The following is a 12,094-nucleotide window of genomic DNA, read 5'->3' as shown; positions in this document are numbered from 1 at the left end:
TGTTGTAAAGATATCCCATTTTTTAAAGAGGGAACATCATCTAATGATTTGTCCATCCTTGGGTAAGGCGAGAAGGAGTGCCAGACTTTTACTGACTACCCCGACTTACAAACCACCCCGTTTGTACTTCTGCTTTTCGAGACGGAGCTCCGGTAACCCGCTTGGCAGCCCGCAGCTCTGAGTCGGCATCTGTACTGGACCTATAGATACCCCAGTGGCTTAAATCCAATAGTTTCATTCATATAAAATCTTGTCTCTTTTGTTTTTTGAATCACTATTCCAAATATAACATCAATACTGTTGCATACTTATCACTAAATACATATTATGAATGATTTTCTATTTCTATTTCTGCTCATCTTCTTCATAGTAAAAAAGCGTGATTCCACATAGTTTCTTTAACAAAACCATCCCTACAAAACTAAGTTGAAGAATTTGGGCTCGGCATCGATGAGTCACGATTGTGATTATATAAGTTTATACTAAACAGTTTGAACGAGGTTTAACTTATACCGTAATAAACTTTGGACTTTCCCATTGATCATAATATGTAGTTGGGACGTATTACTGTATTATAATTGTAGACCACACTGTAAAGTGTGGATGCATTAAAGTCATATGATTTGATTTTGATTTGATCAAAACTACTAGGTGTCGAGTAACATACAAACACTTTATGTTTATATATATCTTTCAAATCAATGCATTTTTTTATCAATGTAGCACAAATATTTCTTCAATTGTGTATAAGTATGTTTCTTGTGTTAGACTGACTCTATTGCTATTCTTCATACTGAAGGAAATTGGTATTTTTAATCGGATTTCTCGGGTTTAATTACGGGTTTATATCTTAAGAAAATTGTTGTTACGTATTATTTTGGCAGTCGAGTAAAGTATTATTAAGACTTAAATTTTGTTATTGGTTAGCACAGGACAGTTTTGTATTGGATCAACATACAACAGCTAGTCTATTCTGTAGCTTTCAATATCGAAAGATCGAAGTGAACTCTATAGCGTTTTGCTATGTCATTGGTTGTGAGAATAATTTCGATAAATGACGGACGAGAATGCGATCGAGCTCACTTCGAAACTACGATTTGATGGTTACAGAATAGCCTAACAGATTTCAATATAGTTGTTTGTCAAGCTAAATTAAACCATGTTGTAGTTTCTAAATACTAAATAGGTATTTAGAAAGATACATATATCTCTTTCTCTACAATGAAATAACAAGCAAAATGTTATGTTATGTTATGTTAAAACCAAGAGAAAGGCGTTGTTATCAAACCCGTTACGAGGCAAGACTTTGTCTAACCGTTTTCCTATTCAGCATTAACTTCTAACTCAAATGTCAAGTTACTGTTGAACTATTGACTTTAACTGTCATATTTTAAGCGTACAATAGATGCTTTGTTCATTTGTTAATAGTTTTTGGTATTAAACTTTCGATATTTTGAGATATTCATCATCATCATTCCTATCAGCTAAAAGACCTCCACTACTGAACATAGGTCCCGAGACTATAGACTTCTAGATAGGTCGATTGGAAGAGACCTGCATCTAGCAATTACGTACTAAAAATTAGATGGTATGATTTTATCCCTAAAAAAAATCTACACTAATATATAAAGCTAAAGAGTTTGTTTATTTGAACGCGCTAATATCTGGAACTACTGATTCGATTTCAAAAATCGTTTTTGTGTTGGATAGTCCATTTATCGGAAGTTTTAGGGTATAAAACATCACGCTACAATCAATAGGAGCCAAGCAGTGTCAACAAAACAGCGCGAGAGTAGCTAGTTATAAAATAAAATTGGAAATACCTATCACTTGATACAACAACGATGACTTTATACAATTATTATAGAAATGTACACATTCAAGCGATTGTCATTTGTTCAAGCACCCAAGTCGTAGATAAAACTAATCTGCCTACTAATGTAGACTGTAGAGGAAAAAACATATTGTAATCTATTCTCTATTAATAGTTTTACTAATTGGGAAAGGGTTTGGTCATATAATAAAAGTGTTTGTTACTAGAAGTTAAATATTATTGATTAGTTAATTGACTATTAAAAATTGTCCTTTATAACCAAACACACAGAGAAACAACAGGATATTTCATCAACAAAAAAAAAACCAACTAATTGGTAAACCGATTAAAGTTACGAAAGAGTAATTAAAGTTAAAAAAAAACACACCCAACTCAAAAGCAAAAGCCCAATCCATTTCATTCGCCCAACTACAGCAGAGAGCGTCACAAAAAAAAATCTTTTAAAAAGTAAAAACGAAAAGGGTGGGTGAAAAACGCGAACGAACAGAAAATTTCCCTTTTCAGCCGAGTTTTTTTTTAAAAAAAAGTACGTGTACTATACTACTTGTATGAAACCCGCATTCCTTTAAAGATTAGACCGCACACACACATGGACACGCCACGTGAAGACTTGCACGTGTGACGTACGCTGTGTGTGTCACTCACACTCGCGCAGTTGTGATGTAATGCCACAGTTGACGCTCGGCAGACATTTTTTATGGGTTCTGACGCAACTTTTTTTATAAGCGCGCTGTTAGGGCGGTAACAACCGTTGTTTGTTGGATGTTTTACAGTGGATCGTGGTTCTGTATGTTTTTTTGGGGATAAAAGTTTTTAAACTGATATTGTCACTAGGTAATAGAATTTGAAATATCGGAAACTAATAAACATTAATAAATATGGTAAATATACCGTCTTAAGTTTTATGTCGATGGTATTAGATTTTTTTCGAATGAATGATAGTGTTTTTATGTGGAGTTAATTTTGTTTTATACAACTTCAATGTTTAATTCAGTTAAAATAAATTGTTGCCACAAAATTGGCTTAGTTTAATAAGAAATAACTGTGTCGATGACTTGACTTTAAGCTAAATTTTCTAGGAGAAAAAAAAATGACAGCCTTTTAACAGTCCATTTATAGTGTGTGATTGTAACAATTTGTCCAAAACTAACCACCATTTTGTTTTCTTACAGGTAAGTAACAATCGAACAACAACAAATATGGATTCTTTCACCATCAACAACAACTACCATGGTTTGTACGAAAAAAAATATAATTCAAACAAATTCTGCATAAAATTAAAATAATTTACGTCGAAATTATGACGAAGTGTGTAACGGCCCTTACGATGCACGTTCAATACATACAAACAGCGTATAACTGTAAAGCAAGGCTGCACACATACGCAACAAGGACAGGTCAATACCCTCCGTTGCCTTGCACGAATATAGCAGCGATATACAACTCGCTACAAGTGCGAGCGAGACGGGCATACGTCACGAAGCTTCGCGTTTTAAATGAGGAACTCTCCGCGTGCGACAAAGATGACGCCATACAGCCGGAAAGGGATAGCTATATAAATATTATGACTGTTATTATACTTCCTTTGCTGTGATGCAATAGCACAGTTTTACAGTAAAGCATCTATATTGAGACAAAGATTCGTTATTTTTAGGGTTTCTTAATTATTTAATCAGTTATTTTAATTGTTATATTGTTTAGAAATCGTCAATTAAGTGTTTGCGTTTTTTATTTTATTTCTCAACAACGTAATTCCCGAAATATTTTAGAACGTTGAACCTATTAATAAATTGCAACTGTTTCACGACATAACTCTGTGATATTTTTGGCGCGAAGCAGTTGTTCGTATTTATTAAATGAATAGTGCACAAACAATTGGCATTCTTCTAAAAATAAACGTTTACTACTACAGAACAATAACACAATCAATAAAATATTTTTCGTAACGGACAAATGTATAACAACGCCATCTGTCATCGGGTAGCAACACTACTCATGATTTATTGCCTATCACGCATGTCCTCATTTTCGGTCAATTCTCGCTACGAGGCGAACGAATCATAAGCCGTATATTAGGATGCAAGAAAATTCCGCTTGTTAAAAGTCAAATATGTATCCTCTCGTTTCAAGGAAAATCGATTAAAAAAGCCATAACAGCGACTACGCATGCCCTAGTTTCAGTTCTGTGAAAATATCACGTCTTTTGTAGGGTTTTCAACCTACTCCGCAGCATATTTGAAAAAATTGGTGGGCCTAAGGAACGTGCCAAACCATGTGTCATTGAACCCCTTCAAAAAGCTGCCGTACACACGCTAGCCAAAGCAAAAAACGACTCTATATCCTCAGCCCCAACGCTCAATATTGCACTCCATAATACTAAAAGAAGAGTCCATTTTGAAAAATCCATCCCGACACTTACGCTCTTTCGTTCGAAATTCAAAAATGTAAAGACGTGCACACACTTGCACACGTATATACAAACACCAATGCACGAGTGTTTGTCGTGTATAAAGAAAGTACGTGTGAGCTTTCTCTGTGTTGAGTTACACAACCTCGATCTTCTGTCTTTTTTTAGCACGTACATAAACTATCCCCATCTCTTTCTACCCGACTGTTATGTAATAACGGTGTTTGTGATTTAGCCGCGTAACATTTTTCTCAAACCGCTATGTTTCAGATTTTTAATCTGTCATTTTTAGATGTTAAATTTTGATTAGAAATATTTTAATTGGAGTCTTGATTGTATCATTTTGGACGTCTTATTAGAGTCTAATTAGAGTTGGGTTAATGAGAATGGGTGATACGGTAATTAGAATTGCATTTTTCGTTGGTGAATTTATTTTGTTTTAGGCATAGTATGTGATGCGATAGGCCTATAAATAAACTTCACATGCTGTCAAAACGTATGCACTTCACACACACAACTGCGTGGAAAGAGGTTGTGAGGCGCGGCGCGGTGTGTGCTTGTATTCATTTCCTAGTTGCTCCCTCGAAGGCCCGCTTGCAACATCACGGGTGTGAGCGGGTCTTAACAAATTCGGCGCGAACACAAAATAACACGCAAAAATTCAATAAAAGTGCAGTGTTGTGTCTGTGTTGTGTTGTGTCAGTGTCTAAATAAAAAAAAATGGAATGACGAAAGTCAAAGGAGGTTTGATTTGATTCAAATTTGACAGCTTCGATATTTGAAAAAATTTTTTTTTGATAGTATAATCTGTACTTATTATTATTTTGTTCACAACTCGGGATTTTTGGCGGCAAACTGTCAGTTGTTCGGCGCGTACCGAAGCGATGGCGGCCATTTTTTTTTTCAACTTTTACGAAAGTTGCCTTTTTTATTTACGTAATATTTTATTTTCTCTTCGCGGCTTCTTAATTAAGCATATTATAATTACGCAATTAGATGCGAAGTGAGTTTTGCATGTGAATTTTTGAGTAGTTTAACTGTTAAACTAACTGTGTATATCCGTAAAGTTTTAATTAGTCACAGTGGCTTTAATAAATGGTTATAATAAGCTTTGGTATGCGATAGTACGTTTATGAAATTAGACATTTTGTAACTTCCTAATAACATGTTGTTTTTTAAATGAAGATAAAGTGTGACGTAATTAACTTGATTAAAACAGTAATTGGGGAGACACAACTTTTAAATTATTTATTTATTATTTATTGCACAATGTACAGACTTATATGACTAATATATAACCCTGTTAGGGCATAGTAAATTATTCCTTAGTATGCGTAATACTGATATGCAGGTATGAAAAATATTATTTAAAGCTTTGTCAGAGTTATAAATATAAATAAAAACAATTGATTTGAAACTATCGAAACAACTATTTCAATATTTTAGAAGGCCGAACGTGACCAATTGTTTAAAATTGCAATTTATTGGCTAAACGTTAATTTTATAGCTATTAACCAGTTTATTATGAAAGGGACAAACGTTTAATTAATTTTAATTAATGGGTATTCAGATTTATATATAGGTATCTATGTATTTATAATTTATCGTATATTATATTAAATTCCTTTAATTTACTACCAAAACTGCATTAAAAATAATAATTATTGGAATATTTTAACTACACTTTATCATTCAAATAAAAATATATATACATTAATGAATATAGGTATAATATTTAATATGTCGGAATAAGGATAATAATAATAAAAAACTATAATTTCATATAAAATTTAATTATTGTGTCCAGGAAGGAAGCACAAATACTCAATTGTTGCTAACCACGAAACCAATGCAAATTTTATAATTCTATTATTATAAATTATTTTTAATTCACCTCAACTACAAAATGGCACTATCTACCTTGATTCTCGCCAATAATATTATAAAGGACTTGTTTAAAAATGTCTAATTAAACGTAACTGATACATATTTTTAAACATTTCACAGGAAAGATAAAAACTTTAGCTTATCCGCCAGTTAAAAAAAACAGAAACTTAATCAGATATTTTAAAATATTCTCTGAATATCAATAACTGGTAAACATTACCTTACTTTACTTACCTTTTCTTACTTTTTTTTTGCAGATAGTAGTTAAAAGTTTATTTAATAATAACTATGACTAAATTATTAACAACTTAAAAATACTTACTTTTACCTTTTCTATAAGTTCCATAGCTTAATTTAATTTATATAGGTTCTTATAACTTCTCTGTCGATTCGGGAATAATAGGCACAGTATTACATAACATTTTCAATTTTATTTCAAGCAATCATTGAACAGAAACCACAGAACGGCGATTGTTTACATAAAACATTGATAGACACCGTATCTTGGTTTTCAACGTAAAAGATAAAGTCTTTGGTAAAGTTTCACGTTAAATTCATTTCCGTTAAATAACTGTGCCAAGCTGTGTAAATATGGAAAGATAAATAATGTGAGAATTGGCGAAAACTTTTGATTTTGAACTATGCATTAGAAGTTTTTTCCTTAAACTTTGGACTAGTGCTTTAGATGGCTAGTATTTTAGTAAATTTAGTATGTCTTACGGTAGTTATTATAAAAAGATGGGCTAATGGTTAATATTGTCAATTTGGATAGTCAAAATTATAAACATAGATTACCTACAGGAACAAAACTACATTGCATGGTTTAAACCTAAAACATTGAATTGATTCACTCTACTAATAAATAGGTACAAAATGATGACATAGCAGAACATATACAAACATATGCTGTAAATAGACTATACATTCAAGCAGAGCACTCTATTTCCACATTAAAACGAGGTAAAATTATGTACAAAGTCTGTCCACACAATCTCGACATGTGACTTCCTAATGTCACAAACCTCTAAAACTATGACAACTCAGGATACATCTTGACACCCTAACCCTAAGCAACAAAAGTCAACTGGACTATTACAGCACTATCAAGTTTCGAGGGGAACCACATTTACATAGAGCCTTCTCACTCACACGCATGACCAAACAATGAAAAGAGGGAGACAGTAATAGTTAAATTGTTGAAAGATAAAAGATGACCTATTTTTGGGCCACGTGGCTATAGAAAGCATTCTAGCAATTTCCTTATTTGTTATACGTATTTTAGGGGGTCAGTTATGAAAGACGTTGATTTTAAAAGGGGGCTGTGTTACAGCTTGAATAACTTGAATAGAAGGGTATTTTTAGCAAATTTGTATGTGAATATTACATAGGACTTTAGCCATTTCGTATCCACAACGGGATTCGATTCACAGCTAACTTTTAAACATTGTGTTTGTGAGAAAACGTTAAGAGTCACGCACAGCGGTAATTCATTGTTGGTTAAATGAATAACAGGGCTTTTAACTGTGCTAGCTTACGAGATATAGGTTAATTGTACGTTATTGGTTACATAGAACAATGAACTTTAACTCTGTATTATTTTAAATTAAACTTTATTTTGTAGAGGATTTTCTATTCTATGTTGGCTTTTTAAATGAAAAGGAAGCTTGTACTGAAACTCTTGTAATAGATACCAAAGCCAGTATAGGTAATGTTGTTTTCAATTACTCAACCAAGTTACTAAAATATAATGTATTTAATTTATTAGTCAATATTGCTAATAGATCATCATTTGCTTATAACAATGAACAGAATAACTTACTTCATTGTAATAACAAATGCATTCATTTCTAAAACCTATGTAGTGCCACTAAAACTGCAATGAGTTCGTTTGATTCGTAGTACTATTAAGGCTGACTAGGCGATATTGATAGACAAAACAATGAATAAGCAGACTGTAGCTTTGTTTTAATAAAGTAAAATAATAAAGAGTCATCGCGGCATACGCGACATTTTGACTGACATGTTACCCCATGTCATTACTCTGATGAGAATGATTTTATTGGCATATATACAGATTACAGAATCTATTAAGAGAAGAGTGTTTTTAACAATAATTGAATAACACATATAAAAAAAATTGCAAAAAAGCTCACATAAAACACAAAAAAATCCCCACCCGCAATCTCAGACAGACAAAAAACCATCTTCTCACCCCAAAAACCCCTCAAAACGCTCCCTATCCCCACCAAAAACCACCATAAAAAACAATAACCAACCAACAAAATAGCAACTAAAAATGTAAACACTGCATTTGACCTCCAACTTGTAACAAATGTGGGTCATAGGTCATAGCCTGACACGTTTTGGGCTAGCTCTCGAACGGCCCTAATCTGACCCCCCGACCTTGAATCTCAGGTTCAATAGGATTTGAGGTCAAAGTTGTACTCCTGTCCCAGTTACCGGGAAACTGTGTGTAACTGAATTACCAAAGGACGAAACGTTACTGTTTTGGTACGATACAGTCTACTGTGTACTGTGTATATTGTTTGGTACATTTTGTTTGTGTTATTGTAGGTTAGGTATTAAAATGTTGAGTGTTTTTTTATTGATTTTTGAAATTTTTATTTTGGTTGAGCAAATCAAAGTCGGGTTGTATTTTGGAATGCTAGTTCTGTTTCATTGAGCCTAATGATAGTTTGATTTTTAGGTTAAGAGTTTTTTTTATATCATCATCATCAGCCGAGAGACGTCCACTGTTGAATAAAGGCTTCCCCTTGGTTAAATTTTTATATACTATGAAATGAAATATCTCTACTGAATTATGAAGAAAAAATATTATGATAACATTACTTAAAATTTTTTCAATTAGGTATAACTTTTGAACAAACAAAAACATAATTTTCAACTTACCTACTTAACTATTACATAAAGAAAAACTTCAATCCTAATACTATAAAAGCATTTCCAATAGTGATTTCACTGAAATTTTTCCACATACAACATTATCGATTCAACGATTCGATTCTAATCGCGTCTTTGGCATACCAAACGCACTATTACTCGGTACTTCGGTACCAGTTAGACATTTCTAGATTACACCTATTGCGTAATACTGACTGCTACATACGAAAACAAAGAACTGGTTCTTTTTTTAAATTAATTTCTTTTTTAATTTTTTTCTGTATTTGAAATTGCATCATATGGCCATTTGTTATAATCCCCGGGTTTGGGAATGGAAGGTACATTATTATTATTACAAGGTGATCGCAGTTTAAAATGTTCAGATTAATAATATTATATTTGGTTTGGTTTGCTTTAAAAATCTAAGTAACGCACAGAGCTTAAAGTCGCGTTAATTCCCTGCTTTAGGTTCTCTTCCAAAAAATACCAAAGCTACAAAATATATTTGTAATAAATAAATAAATATTTATATATTACAAAATTTTAATTAATTAAAAGAAGTCATACGACAAATAAATAACAGCGTCCAATTTCAAATTCTTTCCTCATAAAGACGGTTTATAAAGAGCTTCAATCTTTTTCATCTTTCGCTCGGAAAATAAATATAAAAAGGCAAAATTGGCCCTTTAGAATTCGGCCATCTTGTGACGTCATTTGCTAGTGGCTTTGAAAGGCGTTTTTTATCTCAAAAGGACCCTTTTATTCAATGCATAACCTTGGGTTTCGCTAAGATTTTACCGGCACTAGATATTACGATAGTAGCATAAGACTCTTAGGTAACCAACTTGAATGCAATTGCATGATACGTAACACCAAATGCATAACGTTAAACAACTCGTTTTAAAGCTGTATTTATTAATATTTTAACGTTATCCAGTTCAATTAGAGCAATTAAATTAGGTGCGGTTTTGGCGGTTTGAAAGGCGACGTTGTAACGCCATCTAGCGTGTAGTAGCGGAACTTTTTAAAATATAAAAATCATTTAATGTTACGTTGAAATATTTTGTATATAACTTGAAAGATATTTTTATTTGATAACATGTTTTATCAGTGCGATATAAGTAGTGATGCAAGTCTCAAAGATAAATTAGTAAGGAAACTCGATACTAGATGGCGCTGAACATCTCTATTGGGTCAGCGACCGGCTCCCAGTACTATGTCATAACTTTTTTATAGTAAAGTTTACTGCATAGCTACACTGCGATAATCGAGCGGTGACCGATTGCAATTTATTGTTTTTTTATTTACATTTACTCACAACAATATGGCGTTGCTAATCGGCTACGAACCTTAGTACATAATAATGTACTATGTATTTGTTTCTTGCATACAATTACATATATAATTACTAAGCTACATAACTACGTTCATTATTCTGTTATTGTATAAATTTTTCATAGTCATAGAAATAGAAAAACATGGTAAATATTCCGTTTCGAGTTCTACTTCTGTTATTGTACCTTAGGGTTTTAGAAATAGAGTGTAATTTTATCCGTCCACTGATGGTCATATACCCCTCTAATACCACGCCATTGAGCTCAATCTTCAGCTCTTCGCATCCAACCACTGGTAATCAAGATTGAAATCTTCATAGAGTGACGATATCCGTACCTAGCGGGTTTACCGGGGCTCCGGCTCGAAAATCAGGAGTAGGAACGGGGTAGTTTTTAGTCAGTATCAGTCTGATAGTCCCTTTCGCCTAGCCCATCGCCTCGGCGAGAGAAGTCATTGGATGATTAACCCCCTTAAAAAAATGTTAGAAGGCTATATACCTATGTGACGAGATATTATGATCTCAATTAAAAGGCATTTCAATGTTTTTGTGAAGAAAATAAACGAAATATTGTCCTTAAAATGTAATTTTAAAAGAAACAAACCTATTGTCATACGAGGCTCGTATTGTCTAATACCAAGTATTCATTCTAGTTTTACTTGTAAATAAAGCTTAGTAAGGTAACATTAGTTTTCCTTGTTTATATGTAGGTACTGTAAATACATGAGAATATGTAATAATACTTCCCCCTTTTATTTTATTTATTGAGGAAACAGTGACAAATATACACACATCCTCAAAAACTTTCGTATTTATAATATTAGTAGGAGTTTACCGAGCTAGCCATATATCCGGAGCTGCGGACTACCTAGCGGGTTACCGGGGCTCCGGCTAGAAAAGCAGGAGTAGGAACGGGGTGGTTTTAGTCAGTAAGAGTTTGACACTCCGCTTCGCCCAAGGCGAGAGAAGTCATTAGATGATTTTCCTCCCTTAAAAAAAGCCATATACTGCAGGTTCGGCTCGAAAAGCAGGAGTAGGAACAGTGTGGTTTTTAGTCAGTAAGAGTCTGATACTCCCTCTCGCCTCACTTAAGACAAGAAGAGTCATTCGATTATCGATTTTCATTACAAAAAACATGTTCAATTGTTCGTACAAAATCTTGATAGATATAATAATCTACTACACAATGCTATGATTAATTACAATTCTATAGATAATTAATGAGTTTTTAAATGTTAGCCTTTGGCTATAACACAAGACATGTATCCTCTTTTATTTAGCTCCCAAGTACAATAGCAATATTTCATTCAATTACATTTTTTTTTGTAGGTTGGCCAGACTGTAGTTTTTTCGGCGTGCGTGTGGTACCTACGCGGTACGCAATTGCGTTGGAATAGATTTTTTTTGGGCTGTAGGTAGTAATTATCTTCGTATAATGTAATAAATTGTTACGTTAACATTTATAATTATTATTGTCGATACGCAAAATTGTTGTAAAAATTTTTGCACCGTCAAAATTTTTGTGTGCAAAGTTCGACGGATAAACGCGAATGAATCGTTAGCAAATTGTAAAATTATTGTAATACGCTTACATTACTTGGCTCATATAAAGCAGAATAACGACGCTTGCAATAAAAATAAACAATAATTTTCCTCGATGAGCTACGTATTGCATGGAAAAAATAAATCAAGCGTGCGTCACCGAGAGGTACATTATACGGAGATAAGGCCG

General features: G+C 33.1%; 1 protein-coding gene across 10 annotated transcripts in view; it reads left to right on the top strand.

Annotated features, from left to right (window-relative positions):
• LOC118279815 (probable nuclear hormone receptor HR3) overlaps nt 1-12,094 on the top strand; it is a 132,072-nt gene that overhangs the window by 66,714 nt on the left and 53,264 nt on the right. For 2 of the 10 annotated variants that reach the window (XM_050702334.1, XM_050702331.1), the window contains exon 1: nt 4,813-4,985. The exons of the other annotated variants lie outside the window; for them this stretch is intronic. The gene's annotated coding sequence lies outside the window, so the exon portion shown is untranslated. Of the gene's footprint in view, nt 1-4,812; nt 4,986-12,094 lie in introns of those variants that run through there. 10 annotated transcript variants of the gene reach the window in all.

The sequence above is a fragment of the Spodoptera frugiperda genome, chromosome 22, assembly GCF_023101765.2.
Source record: "Spodoptera frugiperda isolate SF20-4 chromosome 22, AGI-APGP_CSIRO_Sfru_2.0, whole genome shotgun sequence".
In the NCBI taxonomy this organism is placed as follows: Eukaryota; Metazoa; Arthropoda; class Insecta; order Lepidoptera; family Noctuidae; genus Spodoptera; species Spodoptera frugiperda.
Note: the sequence above shows the minus strand (reverse complement) of the source record. Positions and strands in the feature narration are given on the sequence as shown.